The 15,558-nt window shown below is 49.7% G+C and overlaps 5 non-coding genes and 2 pseudogenes across 5 annotated transcripts; all 7 read right to left on the bottom strand.

Annotated features, from left to right (window-relative positions):
• Nucleotides 1–530: 530 nt before the first annotated feature.
• Nucleotides 531–721, bottom strand: LOC142269502 (U2 spliceosomal RNA). Its single transcript, XR_012734954.1, has one exon. It is a non-coding gene; the product is annotated as a U2 spliceosomal RNA (small nuclear RNA).
• A 1,387-nt stretch (nt 722–2,108) lies between these two features.
• Nucleotides 2,109–2,313, bottom strand: LOC142269508 (U2 spliceosomal RNA; annotated as a pseudogene).
• A 5,428-nt stretch (nt 2,314–7,741) lies between these two features.
• On the bottom strand, nt 7,742–7,846 carry LOC142269513 (U2 spliceosomal RNA; annotated as a pseudogene).
• A 1,387-nt stretch (nt 7,847–9,233) lies between these two features.
• On the bottom strand, nt 9,234–9,424 carry LOC142269503 (U2 spliceosomal RNA). Its single transcript, XR_012734955.1, has one exon. It is a non-coding gene; the product is annotated as a U2 spliceosomal RNA (small nuclear RNA).
• Nucleotides 9,425–10,811: 1,387 nt separating this feature from the next.
• On the bottom strand, nt 10,812–11,002 carry LOC142269504 (U2 spliceosomal RNA). The gene has a single exon (XR_012734956.1). It is a non-coding gene; the product is annotated as a U2 spliceosomal RNA (small nuclear RNA).
• A 1,387-nt stretch (nt 11,003–12,389) lies between these two features.
• On the bottom strand, nt 12,390–12,580 carry LOC142269505 (U2 spliceosomal RNA). The gene has a single exon (XR_012734957.1). It is a non-coding gene; the product is annotated as a U2 spliceosomal RNA (small nuclear RNA).
• A 1,387-nt stretch (nt 12,581–13,967) lies between these two features.
• On the bottom strand, nt 13,968–14,158 carry LOC142269506 (U2 spliceosomal RNA). The gene has a single exon (XR_012734958.1). It is a non-coding gene; the product is annotated as a U2 spliceosomal RNA (small nuclear RNA).
• Nucleotides 14,159–15,558: the final 1,400 nt, after the last annotated feature.

Consider the following 15,558-nt stretch of genomic DNA (forward strand, 5'->3'; position numbering starts at 1 on the left):
AGAAGCTCAATGTCTATCATGACCTCTCTTTTAGAATGTCCAAGAGCAAGCAAACTATTCCTCCAGGAGAGGGCGCCAACAGACTACTAAAGAGATCATCATTACTCAAAGAAAACCCCAAAAACCAATGCATGATAGGAATAAACAGGTAACTTTCTTTGGAGTGGAAGCGGAGAGATCGCACCAGATGCCAATTCTAGATGTTATCACACCTGTGGTCACTGCAGCAGCAGGTGAATCCACTTTGTCCAAAAGGGATCTATTCCATTCAATTGCAAATGATCTAGATAAGACAGAGAACTGCAGCACGGGGACATAGCCGAGTTGGTCAGGTTGAGTGGTGATGAGTTTGCTATTTGGATGAATAAAGAAAGTCAAAAGTGTGAAAGATAAAAAACAAAAGGAGGAAGTGTGAAAAGTGAATGGGCCAAATTGAGGTGCATATGAAGACGTATGCTTTCTTCCAATTCATTAAATCGGGCTAATATGAATCAGGTGAATTGAGTTCTGCTTTTGGAAACTGGGTTAAGAAGGGGTGCACCGTTCCTGGAGGTACTGCAATACCAGGTCAATGCGTGGAGTGGACAGAGCAAGCTCTTTTTCCATCTCCCTGTTCTAAAAATCCATTTAATATATGGTCCCCAGATAGGGGACGTATCAGATATTAAACTGATAAGAACAGATACTACACTTGATCTTAGCCAAAAGGCCGAGAAGCGATAACCAGAATTGGTTTGGGCCTCGAGTGGCACCCTGGCCTATGCCGGACACATCTTAGGGAGAGAGAGCGAGAGGGAGACAAACCCACGCCTACACAAGACATTTTGTCACCCAAGCCAACCCTTGAAAAGGCTGCTTTGCAGAGCCAAAACAAGAAGAATGGTGCGTTTTGCAGCCGCCGCCCACTGCAATGAATCTGAATAACTCCTCCTTTAGGGCGCAAGCAACTCCCCTCCCCCTTGCAGTCTTTCCAATTCACGATACAAAAAGACGGACAGGACAGGTTGCCTGACTTTCCGTCACTGCCACCCTTTGCCATCCTTACCCGTAGAAAGCCCTTTCATCATCCCCAAACCCTAATCTTTTCCCTTTCCTTCCCAGCCCCCAAACCCTGCCCTCTGTACCTTTCTCACCACCCGCTTCCCTTCTCCTGTCATCCCCCTACCACCCGGGAAAAAAAGAGATTGCCCCCTCCTTCCACTAGCCCACCCTCCCACCCAAAGAACAACTTCTTCTGCGCAGCTTGTTTTCTAGGCAGCAGCGCTATTGTGATGTCATCGGGGGGCATTGTGACAAGCCGCCAGTGTTCCGTCTCTTCATGTTGTGCACAGTTCAAACGGAAAATACATCAACAGGCAGACTACAGAAAAGCTTACTATCAAAGGTTAGAGGGGGGCTTTCTCAGAGGGCTTTTTACAGTTTTTCTATTCCCAATTAGCCGTTTAAGTGTACTTATTGAAAGTAGTAATTCTTTCATAGGCCGCCCTTTCTTAGTATTTGACGTTCCTTATATTGCGGTATGAGGCTTCGCAGTAGGTTGCAAACATTCATCACCCATGACTGTCCCCAATTGAGCTCAGAAGCTCAATGTCTATCATGACCTCTCTTTTAGAATGTCCAAGAGCAAGCAAACTATTCCTCCAGGAGAGGGCGCCAACAGACTACTAAAGAGATCATCATTACTCAAAGAAAACCCCAAAAACCAATGCATGATAGGAATAAACAGGTAACTTTCTTTGGAGTGGAAGCGGAGAGATCGCACCAGATGCCAATTCTAGATGTTATCACACCTGTGGTCACTGCAGCAGCAGGTGAATCCACTTTGTCCAAAAGGGATCTATTCCATTCAATTGCAAATGATCTAGATAAGACAGAGAACTGCAGCACGGGGACATAGCCGAGTTGGTCAGGTTGAGTGGTGATGAGTTTGCTATTTGGATGAATAAAGAAAGTCAAAAGTGTGAAAGATAAAAAACAAAAGGAGGAAGTGTGAAAAGTGAATGGGCCAAATTGAGGTGCATATGAAGACGTATGCTTTCTTCCAATTCATTAAATCGGGCTAATATGAATCAGGTGAATTGAGTTCTGCTTTTGGAAACTGGGTTAAGAAGGGGTGCACCGTTCCTGGAGGTACTGCAATACCAGGTCAATGCGTGGAGTGGACAGAGCAAGCTCTTTTTCCATCTCCCTGTTCTAAAAATCCATTTAATATATGGTCCCCAGATAGGGGACGTATCAGATATTAAACTGATAAGAACAGATTTTTTGATTTAACAGCATCTTTATTATCATGCACTACTCACAAAAAGGTAACAAACCGTGTACAGTGCCGCAGCCCCGTACACACAGAAATATACAATCCTTCTTACATAGCCATAGAGTACGACGCACTAAACTATACATCACGCTCCTATGCTTATCCATAACACTCAAGCTGAAAGAAAAAGTTAGACAATAAATAACGACGAACCGGCGATTGGGGGATGGGGGTAGGGGAAAAGGGGGATAGGGTGGGGAAATCACAGGCCCGAAGCTTTATTGAAAGACGCACATAACGGGAAAAGGAGGGAGGGGGCATGGAAGAGGTCTAAACCTCCTCCTCGGCGCTGTCGTCCGGACTGTCCATGATGGAATAGTCTCTGAGCAGGCTGTGGATCAGCCTGCGGCAATCCTGGATAGACATCCTCTCCCTCTTCAAGATGAGCCGGTTCCTGGCGACCCAAATAGCGTCCTTAAAGCAGTTCATAAGGCGCCAAGCCTCCTGGATGGCTCCAACGGTGTGAGTCCCAGGGAAGAGTCCATAAAGTACGGAATGGTACGATAGGCTCCCTCTGGGGACGGAGTTCCTCAGGTCATCCTCCAGGGCAACCAACAGGCGCTGTGCGAAACGGCAGTCCCAAAAGGCGTGCAGCGATGTTTCCTCCACGAAGGGGCACCTTGGGCAGTACCGGGTTTTGCACAGGTTCCGGGCGTGCATGAATGACCGGACGGGCAGTCCGCCCTGTATCGCCATCCATGACAAGTCCTTGTGCCCGTTGGTCAATCCAGCCGATGACACGTTTGTCCAAACAGTCTCCAGTGTGTCGTGATGAAGTCCTGGAATGTTCTCCATTTCGTCCTTGGCTCTGATGAGTTTGTGGATAGTCTTTGGCTTCCACAAATCAGGCTTGAGTCCCTCCAGTTGGTGTTCCCTCACAAACCGAACCACGTCTCCGTAGAACCATGGCGCCGTCCAGTTGTATGGGAAGGAGCTGTCCCACTTGTCCCAGCCTAACCGTCTCCAAAGGGGGAGCAGGAAGAAGCGAGACATGGACCCACCCGCGGAACCTCTCTTGACTCGCAGAGTTCGGCGAACGCAGTCACATACGAAGGAGGATCGCAGGAGGGTGGGGATATCGGGTACGCCCTTCCCACCCTTGCGAGGATCCTTGTACATGATGCTCCGCTTTACTCTGTCCATCTTGGATCCCCAGACAAAACGAAACACCGTCCTGGTAATGGCCCTGCACACGGTGGCAAGGGGGGGCCAGGCCTGGGCCGTGTACTGCAGCACGGGCAGTACCTCGTTACGCAGGACCAGTGCTTTGCCCTCACAGGTGAGGCGTCTGAGGCTCCACAGACCGATCCGTTGGGTGATCTTGGTCAAGCGTTCCTCCCAGGACTTGAGGGCTGCTCCTTCCTTCCCGAACCAGACTCCAAGAACCTTGATGAAATCCGGCTGGATGCTGAAAGGGAAGGGGGCGGAAGAGGCCGGCTGCCAGTCCCCGAAGAGCATGGCTTCCGACTTCCCGCAGTTGACTTTGGCTCCCGAAGCCCGTCCGAAGGTCTCACAGGTCTGGACGAGGGTGTCGACTGAGCGCCGGTCCGCGCAGAAGACAGTCACGTCGTCCATGTAGAGCGAGCACTTGACCTCGAAGCGTTCTGGTCCTGGTGCGGTGATCCCTCTGATCTCTCCATTCCGCCGGATAGCCTCTGCAAAGAGTTCTATAACACAAACAAAAAGAAGAGGTGACAGAGGACAGCCTTGTCTGACCCCTGAGAGGACCGGGAAGGGGTCAGTCTTCCAGCCGTTCACCAACACCGAGCTGTGAATATCAAAATACATTAGTTGGACATACAAACAAAACATGTTACCCAAACCTAACCTGTGCAGAGCTTTGCCCAGGAACTCATGGGAAACACGGTCGAAGGCCTTTTCCTGATCCAACGAGATCAGGGCTGCGTGCACCCGGCGGGCTTTGATGTACTCGACCGTGTCCCGCATGAGAGCCAGGCTGTCTGCGATGCGACGTCCGGGGATGCCGCAGGTCTGATCCGGGTGGATGATCCGTCCGATAACCGTCTTCAGTCTTGTTGCCATCGTCTTGGCCAGGATCTTGTAGTCGACATTCAGAAGGGTGATGGGACGCCAATTCTTCAGGTCGCACCTCTCTCCTTTACGCTTGTACAGGATCGTGACCATTCCTTCCCTCAGAGATGGAGGCATTCTGCCCTCCACCACCATCTCCTCATACAGCCCTAACAGGTCCGGACAGATTAGGTCTCCCAGCGCTACATAGAGCTCTGCTGGGAGGCCGTCACTGCCCGGTGTCCTGCCAGAACTAAAGGATTTGGCGGCCGAGAGCAGCTCGTCCACCGTCAGAGGAACGTCCATGGCCGCCGCGTCTGCAGGGTCAAGATGGTTAGTGATACCTGACAGGAACTTATCGGCGGCCTCGGGGTCAGTAGTCTTGCGGGCGTAGAGTTCGCTGTAGAAGTCGCTGACGACCTTCATCACATTCTCTTTCCCGCGTCGTATGCTTCCACTCTCGTCTCGTAGTTCATTCATGGGCGTGTGACCGGCGTGGAGTTTCCTGAAAAAGAACGAGTTACATTTCTCACCCTTCTCCAGGTTCTCCACTTTGGAACGGAAGACAATTCGCTCGGACTCCTCCTCGAAGTGCCTTTTCAGGCTCCTCTTAGTCTCCTCCAGCTCCTCTCTCACGTCCCAGCCGCATCGAAGAAGGTCCTGCAGGGAACGCAGCTCACGCTGGAGTCTCCTGAAGTCCCTCCTCTTCAGACACGCCTGTTGTTGACTCTTTGCCTGAAAGAAGAAACGGAACTCGAGTTTAACGTATTCCCACCAGTCAGAAACAGACTGGAAGCCCGCCTTGTAGGCCCGCCACGTGGAGTAGGCAGCTCTAAGCTCCTCCAGAATCTCACCCTTTTCCAGCAGAGAGCAGTTCAGCTTCCAGGAGCCCGGGCCAATGGGGAAGCCATGGCCCAGCACACCTTGAAAGTGAATGGCTCTGTGGTCAGAGAAGAAGCAGGGGACCATCGAGTGCCCACTCCGCCCAACCGCCCGAGAGGTAAACACAAAGTCAATCCTGGAACGCAGCGAGCCATCGGATCGGCACCATGAATAGTTCACGGATCCGTGTCCGATGGAGCCAACAACGTCCACAAGAGAGGCTTCGGTCACCATCTCAATGAGCAGTTTGGATGTGACGTCCAACTTGGCAGCCGTTCCAGAACTGCGTCCATCCTCCTCAATTGGGCAGTTGAAATCCCCGGCCATCACTACCGTCCTGGCGGTAGCGAGCTGAGGGCGCAGGGCTTGGAGGAGCTCCAGTCGATCGCTCTTCACAGGAGAAGCATACACATTGATGAACCTGACAGGTTCTCCCGCCCAGGTGCCATCCACGAGCAGTAACCTGCCGCAGACGATTTCCTGAACAGAGTCCAATGTGAAGGCGCTTCCCCTGATCAGCACGGCGACCCCCGCGGACCTACAGTCGCCCCCGCCAGACCAGTAGGATGGGCCATGGGTCCACTCCCTGGCCAGATGGTTGAAGGACCTAGAGGAGGGAAGGGAGCATTCCTGCAGGAAAAATACATCACTAGACTGAGTGTTAAGGAACGCAAAAATTGTCTGACGTCGGAACTTGTCTCTGATGCTCCTAACATTAATGGAAAAGATGTTAATGTTAGCAGTCATTGGAGGAAAGAGAAAGTTAGAGCAGGCGGTGTGCCTTAGTTACCACTCCGGTCGGGCGGTTCTTCCTCTTTGGCACCTGCTGGTAAGGGTATCTCCAGCAGACCCTCTTCTTCTAGCTGCTCGAGCAGGGATGGTGCCTCAGTGGCTTCCGACTCCTCCATTTCTTCTTCGGCCACAAGGGACTCCACCATCTGCTCCAACACGTCCGGTTCTGGGAGGAGGCCATCCTCCTCTTCCTGGGGTGGATTGGGGTCCACAATGAACAGCTTGGAAGGTTCTGCGACAGGACTATCTTCCACCTTCCTTTTCCTTTGGCCTGTACCTGAGGAGACAAGAGCTGGAAAATCCTCCTCGGTGAAAAGTGCAAGAGTGCTGAGGCCCTCTGCTCTCATGGTCTGGGGAGGGAGAGTGGGCTTTGGGGGGGGGGTGAGGAGACCAACTGAGGAGTAGGGAAATGAGGTGGAGGTAGTGGAATCCTCAGTAGGGTTGGCCGGGGGGGGAGGGGTTTGGACAGGGGTGACAGGGGGGGGGACCAGGGAGGGGGCAACAGTTTTCTTACCCTTCTTTTCCCTGGACTCCGTGGCTGCTGGGGCATCGGCTGGAGCCACGGTCGCCGGGTTCTTGGCCGCCTTGTCCTTGGCCTCTGTGGCCTTGGTCGTAGCTGCCTTGGTCGACGAAGCTGTGACTACCCGATACTGGGTCGCCGCGGCAACCCTTGCCCAGGATTTCTCCCGCTGTGGGCAGTCCTTGTAAAGGTGGTCCGCCTGTCCACATAGGTTGCAAGTCTTCTTCTTTGGGCAGTCCTTGGAGCTGTGTCCTGTCACCCGGCAAACCCTGCAGGCGTCCTCCTTGCAGGTCTTCATCGAATGCCCTTTCCCGCCACATTTCCTGCAGTTGTGTGGCATGTCCGGGTAGTAGATGAGACCAAAGGAGTTTCCCAGAGAGAATGTCGGGGGCAGGTGCTGGAGACCATCCTCGGATGCTGGTTCCCTGTAGAGTCGAACGGTTACTGACCACTTACCCGTCCAGAATCCGTTGCCGTTAAGGATGTGGGATGGCTCCCTCACCACTGTGCAGAGACGTCCCAGGAACGTGGAGATGTCTCTTCCTGGGGTGTGCGGGTTCCGCATGGAGACCGTGATCCTCTTCTCATCCCTCTGTATAGGACAGGATCCTAAAAAAGAATGAAAAGGGGAGTCCGGCATCGCTGCGTTCATCGCCTCCCAGTATCTCCTGCAGGCATTCACCGTGGCAAAGGTTACCAGAAAAATGCCAGTCATGAAGGTCTGGACACTCAGGGTTTCCGCCCTGGAGAAGCCCTGATCCAGAATCATCTTCTTGCAGAACACGTCGCTGGACATGTCCGGCAACCTACCATCCACCGCCTTTAGCTTCAGGGCGACCGTCTGCCGCATCCAAGGCTCCAGGGTTGGAGCCTTTTCAGGCGGCGTCCGGGCTCCCTCCGGCTGGCTGGCGTCGGAGGTAGGGGCCTCTTGGGCCGAAGAAGCCTCTGGATGAGCCTTCCTGGAGGTCCCTGGGTCCTGAGCCTTCTTGGCTGCCTTCTCTGGCTTGCTTGCCATGGCTGGTTCCTGCTTGAGTTCCCGGAGCTGGATCTTGGATTCTTCTCCGGGTGTCTTCTCCCGCTGTGTTCCTCCTCGAAGTTCCTCTGGTCTCCCCAAGTCTTCTCCGAGCCTTCGTCTTCTTGCTTCTTTCTGCCAAGCTCTTCTTCCGTCCGATCTCCCTCTTCCGGTCTCGGCTGGGCTTTGGAGCTCGTCTCCCTGATCGTATCTCGTCAAGTGTAGCTAGCTCAGTTTGTTCTGATAAGAACAGATACTACACTTGATCTTAGCCAAAAGGCCGAGAAGCGATAACCAGAATTGGTTTGGGCCTCGAGTGGCACCCTGGCCTATGCCGGACACATCTTAGGGAGAGAGAGCGAGAGGGAGACAAACCCACGCCTACACAAGACATTTTGTCACCCAAGCCAACCCTTGAAAAGGCTGCTTTGCAGAGCCAAAACAAGAAGAATGGTGCGTTTTGCAGCCGCCGCCCACTGCAATGAATCTGAATAACTCCTCCTTTAGGGCGCAAGCAACTCCCCTCCCCCTTGCAGTCTTTCCAATTCACGATACAAAAAGACGGACAGGACAGGTTGCCTGACTTTCCGTCACTGCCACCCTTTGCCATCCTTACCCGTAGAAAGCCCTTTCATCATCCCCAAACCCTAATCTTTTCCCTTTCCTTCCCAGCCCCCAAACCCTGCCCTCTGTACCTTTCTCACCACCCGCTTCCCTTCTCCTGTCATCCCCCTACCACCCGGGAAAAAAAGAGATTGCCCCCTCCTTCCACTAGCCCACCCTCCCACCCAAAGAACAACTTCTTCTGCGCAGCTTGTTTTCTAGGCAGCAGCGCTATTGTGATGTCATCGGGGGGCATTGTGACAAGCCGCCAGTGTTCCGTCTCTTCATGTTGTGCACAGTTCAAACGGAAAATACATCAACAGGCAGACTACAGAAAAGCTTACTATCAAAGGTTAGAGGGGGGCTTTCTCAGAGGGCTTTTTACAGTTTTTCTATTCCCAATTAGCCGTTTAAGTGTACTTATTGAAAGTAGTAATTCTTTCATAGGCCGCCCTTTCTTAGTATTTGACGTTCCTTATATTGCGGTATGAGGCTTCGCAGTAGGTTGCAAACATTCATCACCCATGACTGTCCCCAATTGAGCTCAGAAGCTCAATGTCTATCATGACCTCTCTTTTAGAATGTCCAAGAGCAAGCAAACTATTCCTCCAGGAGAGGGCGCCAACAGACTACTAAAGAGATCATCATTACTCAAAGAAAACCCCAAAAACCAATGCATGATAGGAATAAACAGGTAACTTTCTTTGGAGTGGAAGCGGAGAGATCGCACCAGATGCCAATTCTAGATGTTATCACACCTGTGGTCACTGCAGCAGCAGGTGAATCCACTTTGTCCAAAAGGGATCTATTCCATTCAATTGCAAATGATCTAGATAAGACAGAGAACTGCAGCACGGGGACATAGCCGAGTTGGTCAGGTTGAGTGGTGATGAGTTTGCTATTTGGATGAATAAAGAAAGTCAAAAGTGTGAAAGATAAAAAACAAAAGGAGGAAGTGTGAAAAGTGAATGGGCCAAATTGAGGTGCATATGAAGACGTATGCTTTCTTCCAATTCATTAAATCGGGCTAATATGAATCAGGTGAATTGAGTTCTGCTTTTGGAAACTGGGTTAAGAAGGGGTGCACCGTTCCTGGAGGTACTGCAATACCAGGTCAATGCGTGGAGTGGACAGAGCAAGCTCTTTTTCCATCTCCCTGTTCTAAAAATCCATTTAATATATGGTCCCCAGATAGGGGACGTATCAGATATTAAACTGATAAGAACAGATACTACACTTGATCTTAGCCAAAAGGCCGAGAAGCGATAACCAGAATTGGTTTGGGCCTCGAGTGGCACCCTGGCCTATGCCGGACACATCTTAGGGAGAGAGAGCGAGAGGGAGACAAACCCACGCCTACACAAGACATTTTGTCACCCAAGCCAACCCTTGAAAAGGCTGCTTTGCAGAGCCAAAACAAGAAGAATGGTGCGTTTTGCAGCCGCCGCCCACTGCAATGAATCTGAATAACTCCTCCTTTAGGGCGCAAGCAACTCCCCTCCCCCTTGCAGTCTTTCCAATTCACGATACAAAAAGACGGACAGGACAGGTTGCCTGACTTTCCGTCACTGCCACCCTTTGCCATCCTTACCCGTAGAAAGCCCTTTCATCATCCCCAAACCCTAATCTTTTCCCTTTCCTTCCCAGCCCCCAAACCCTGCCCTCTGTACCTTTCTCACCACCCGCTTCCCTTCTCCTGTCATCCCCCTACCACCCGGGAAAAAAAGAGATTGCCCCCTCCTTCCACTAGCCCACCCTCCCACCCAAAGAACAACTTCTTCTGCGCAGCTTGTTTTCTAGGCAGCAGCGCTATTGTGATGTCATCGGGGGGCATTGTGACAAGCCGCCAGTGTTCCGTCTCTTCATGTTGTGCACAGTTCAAACGGAAAATACATCAACAGGCAGACTACAGAAAAGCTTACTATCAAAGGTTAGAGGGGGGCTTTCTCAGAGGGCTTTTTACAGTTTTTCTATTCCCAATTAGCCGTTTAAGTGTACTTATTGAAAGTAGTAATTCTTTCATAGGCCGCCCTTTCTTAGTATTTGACGTTCCTTATATTGCGGTATGAGGCTTCGCAGTAGGTTGCAAACATTCATCACCCATGACTGTCCCCAATTGAGCTCAGAAGCTCAATGTCTATCATGACCTCTCTTTTAGAATGTCCAAGAGCAAGCAAACTATTCCTCCAGGAGAGGGCGCCAACAGACTACTAAAGAGATCATCATTACTCAAAGAAAACCCCAAAAACCAATGCATGATAGGAATAAACAGGTAACTTTCTTTGGAGTGGAAGCGGAGAGATCGCACCAGATGCCAATTCTAGATGTTATCACACCTGTGGTCACTGCAGCAGCAGGTGAATCCACTTTGTCCAAAAGGGATCTATTCCATTCAATTGCAAATGATCTAGATAAGACAGAGAACTGCAGCACGGGGACATAGCCGAGTTGGTCAGGTTGAGTGGTGATGAGTTTGCTATTTGGATGAATAAAGAAAGTCAAAAGTGTGAAAGATAAAAAACAAAAGGAGGAAGTGTGAAAAGTGAATGGGCCAAATTGAGGTGCATATGAAGACGTATGCTTTCTTCCAATTCATTAAATCGGGCTAATATGAATCAGGTGAATTGAGTTCTGCTTTTGGAAACTGGGTTAAGAAGGGGTGCACCGTTCCTGGAGGTACTGCAATACCAGGTCAATGCGTGGAGTGGACAGAGCAAGCTCTTTTTCCATCTCCCTGTTCTAAAAATCCATTTAATATATGGTCCCCAGATAGGGGACGTATCAGATATTAAACTGATAAGAACAGATACTACACTTGATCTTAGCCAAAAGGCCGAGAAGCGATAACCAGAATTGGTTTGGGCCTCGAGTGGCACCCTGGCCTATGCCGGACACATCTTAGGGAGAGAGAGCGAGAGGGAGACAAACCCACGCCTACACAAGACATTTTGTCACCCAAGCCAACCCTTGAAAAGGCTGCTTTGCAGAGCCAAAACAAGAAGAATGGTGCGTTTTGCAGCCGCCGCCCACTGCAATGAATCTGAATAACTCCTCCTTTAGGGCGCAAGCAACTCCCCTCCCCCTTGCAGTCTTTCCAATTCACGATACAAAAAGACGGACAGGACAGGTTGCCTGACTTTCCGTCACTGCCACCCTTTGCCATCCTTACCCGTAGAAAGCCCTTTCATCATCCCCAAACCCTAATCTTTTCCCTTTCCTTCCCAGCCCCCAAACCCTGCCCTCTGTACCTTTCTCACCACCCGCTTCCCTTCTCCTGTCATCCCCCTACCACCCGGGAAAAAAAGAGATTGCCCCCTCCTTCCACTAGCCCACCCTCCCACCCAAAGAACAACTTCTTCTGCGCAGCTTGTTTTCTAGGCAGCAGCGCTATTGTGATGTCATCGGGGGGCATTGTGACAAGCCGCCAGTGTTCCGTCTCTTCATGTTGTGCACAGTTCAAACGGAAAATACATCAACAGGCAGACTACAGAAAAGCTTACTATCAAAGGTTAGAGGGGGGCTTTCTCAGAGGGCTTTTTACAGTTTTTCTATTCCCAATTAGCCGTTTAAGTGTACTTATTGAAAGTAGTAATTCTTTCATAGGCCGCCCTTTCTTAGTATTTGACGTTCCTTATATTGCGGTATGAGGCTTCGCAGTAGGTTGCAAACATTCATCACCCATGACTGTCCCCAATTGAGCTCAGAAGCTCAATGTCTATCATGACCTCTCTTTTAGAATGTCCAAGAGCAAGCAAACTATTCCTCCAGGAGAGGGCGCCAACAGACTACTAAAGAGATCATCATTACTCAAAGAAAACCCCAAAAACCAATGCATGATAGGAATAAACAGGTAACTTTCTTTGGAGTGGAAGCGGAGAGATCGCACCAGATGCCAATTCTAGATGTTATCACACCTGTGGTCACTGCAGCAGCAGGTGAATCCACTTTGTCCAAAAGGGATCTATTCCATTCAATTGCAAATGATCTAGATAAGACAGAGAACTGCAGCACGGGGACATAGCCGAGTTGGTCAGGTTGAGTGGTGATGAGTTTGCTATTTGGATGAATAAAGAAAGTCAAAAGTGTGAAAGATAAAAAACAAAAGGAGGAAGTGTGAAAAGTGAATGGGCCAAATTGAGGTGCATATGAAGACGTATGCTTTCTTCCAATTCATTAAATCGGGCTAATATGAATCAGGTGAATTGAGTTCTGCTTTTGGAAACTGGGTTAAGAAGGGGTGCACCGTTCCTGGAGGTACTGCAATACCAGGTCAATGCGTGGAGTGGACAGAGCAAGCTCTTTTTCCATCTCCCTGTTCTAAAAATCCATTTAATATATGGTCCCCAGATAGGGGACGTATCAGATATTAAACTGATAAGAACAGATACTACACTTGATCTTAGCCAAAAGGCCGAGAAGCGATAACCAGAATTGGTTTGGGCCTCGAGTGGCACCCTGGCCTATGCCGGACACATCTTAGGGAGAGAGAGCGAGAGGGAGACAAACCCACGCCTACACAAGACATTTTGTCACCCAAGCCAACCCTTGAAAAGGCTGCTTTGCAGAGCCAAAACAAGAAGAATGGTGCGTTTTGCAGCCGCCGCCCACTGCAATGAATCTGAATAACTCCTCCTTTAGGGCGCAAGCAACTCCCCTCCCCCTTGCAGTCTTTCCAATTCACGATACAAAAAGACGGACAGGACAGGTTGCCTGACTTTCCGTCACTGCCACCCTTTGCCATCCTTACCCGTAGAAAGCCCTTTCATCATCCCCAAACCCTAATCTTTTCCCTTTCCTTCCCAGCCCCCAAACCCTGCCCTCTGTACCTTTCTCACCACCCGCTTCCCTTCTCCTGTCATCCCCCTACCACCCGGGAAAAAAAGAGATTGCCCCCTCCTTCCACTAGCCCACCCTCCCACCCAAAGAACAACTTCTTCTGCGCAGCTTGTTTTCTAGGCAGCAGCGCTATTGTGATGTCATCGGGGGGCATTGTGACAAGCCGCCAGTGTTCCGTCTCTTCATGTTGTGCACAGTTCAAACGGAAAATACATCAACAGGCAGACTACAGAAAAGCTTACTATCAAAGGTTAGAGGGGGGCTTTCTCAGAGGGCTTTTTACAGTTTTTCTATTCCCAATTAGCCGTTTAAGTGTACTTATTGAAAGTAGTAATTCTTTCATAGGCCGCCCTTTCTTAGTATTTGACGTTCCTTATATTGCGGTATGAGGCTTCGCAGTAGGTTGCAAACATTCATCACCCATGACTGTCCCCAATTGAGCTCAGAAGCTCAATGTCTATCATGACCTCTCTTTTAGAATGTCCAAGAGCAAGCAAACTATTCCTCCAGGAGAGGGCGCCAACAGACTACTAAAGAGATCATCATTACTCAAAGAAAACCCCAAAAACCAATGCATGATAGGAATAAACAGGTAACTTTCTTTGGAGTGGAAGCGGAGAGATCGCACCAGATGCCAATTCTAGATGTTATCACACCTGTGGTCACTGCAGCAGCAGGTGAATCCACTTTGTCCAAAAGGGATCTATTCCATTCAATTGCAAATGATCTAGATAAGACAGAGAACTGCAGCACGGGGACATAGCCGAGTTGGTCAGGTTGAGTGGTGATGAGTTTGCTATTTGGATGAATAAAGAAAGTCAAAAGTGTGAAAGATAAAAAACAAAAGGAGGAAGTGTGAAAAGTGAATGGGCCAAATTGAGGTGCATATGAAGACGTATGCTTTCTTCCAATTCATTAAATCGGGCTAATATGAATCAGGTGAATTGAGTTCTGCTTTTGGAAACTGGGTTAAGAAGGGGTGCACCGTTCCTGGAGGTACTGCAATACCAGGTCAATGCGTGGAGTGGACAGAGCAAGCTCTTTTTCCATCTCCCTGTTCTAAAAATCCATTTAATATATGGTCCCCAGATAGGGGACGTATCAGATATTAAACTGATAAGAACAGATACTACACTTGATCTTAGCCAAAAGGCCGAGAAGCGATAACCAGAATTGGTTTGGGCCTCGAGTGGCACCCTGGCCTATGCCGGACACATCTTAGGGAGAGAGAGCGAGAGGGAGACAAACCCACGCCTACACAAGACATTTTGTCACCCAAGCCAACCCTTGAAAAGGCTGCTTTGCAGAGCCAAAACAAGAAGAATGGTGCGTTTTGCAGCCGCCGCCCACTGCAATGAATCTGAATAACTCCTCCTTTAGGGCGCAAGCAACTCCCCTCCCCCTTGCAGTCTTTCCAATTCACGATACAAAAAGACGGACAGGACAGGTTGCCTGACTTTCCGTCACTGCCACCCTTTGCCATCCTTACCCGTAGAAAGCCCTTTCATCATCCCCAAACCCTAATCTTTTCCCTTTCCTTCCCAGCCCCCAAACCCTGCCCTCTGTACCTTTCTCACCACCCGCTTCCCTTCTCCTGTCATCCCCCTACCACCCGGGAAAAAAAGAGATTGCCCCCTCCTTCCACTAGCCCACCCTCCCACCCAAAGAACAACTTCTTCTGCGCAGCTTGTTTTCTAGGCAGCAGCGCTATTGTGATGTCATCGGGGGGCATTGTGACAAGCCGCCAGTGTTCCGTCTCTTCATGTTGTGCACAGTTCAAACGGAAAATACATCAACAGGCAGACTACAGAAAAGCTTACTATCAAAGGTTAGAGGGGGGCTTTCTCAGAGGGCTTTTTACAGTTTTTCTATTCCCAATTAGCCGTTTAAGTGTACTTATTGAAAGTAGTAATTCTTTCATAGGCCGCCCTTTCTTAGTATTTGACGTTCCTTATATTGCGGTATGAGGCTTCGCAGTAGGTTGCAAACATTCATCACCCATGACTGTCCCCAATTGAGCTCAGAAGCTCAATGTCTATCATGACCTCTCTTTTAGAATGTCCAAGAGCAAGCAAACTATTCCTCCAGGAGAGGGCGCCAACAGACTACTAAAGAGATCATCATTACTCAAAGAAAACCCCAAAAACCAATGCATGATAGGAATAAACAGGTAACTTTCTTTGGAGTGGAAGCGGAGAGATCGCACCAGATGCCAATTCTAGATGTTATCACACCTGTGGTCACTGCAGCAGCAGGTGAATCCACTTTGTCCAAAAGGGATCTATTCCATTCAATTGCAAATGATCTAGATAAGACAGAGAACTGCAGCACGGGGACATAGCCGAGTTGGTCAGGTTGAGTGGTGATGAGTTTGCTATTTGGATGAATAAAGAAAGTCAAAAGTGTGAAAGATAAAAAACAAAAGGAGGAAGTGTGAAAAGTGAATGGGCCAAATTGAGGTGCATATGAAGACGTATGCTTTCTTCCAATTCATTAAATCGGGCTAATATGAATCAGGTGAATTGAGTTCTGCTTTTGGAAACTGGGTTAAGAAGGGGTGCACCG

Source organism: Anomaloglossus baeobatrachus, unplaced genomic scaffold (assembly GCF_048569485.1).
Source record: "Anomaloglossus baeobatrachus isolate aAnoBae1 unplaced genomic scaffold, aAnoBae1.hap1 Scaffold_3206, whole genome shotgun sequence".
NCBI lineage: Eukaryota > Metazoa > Chordata > Amphibia > Anura > Aromobatidae > Anomaloglossus > Anomaloglossus baeobatrachus.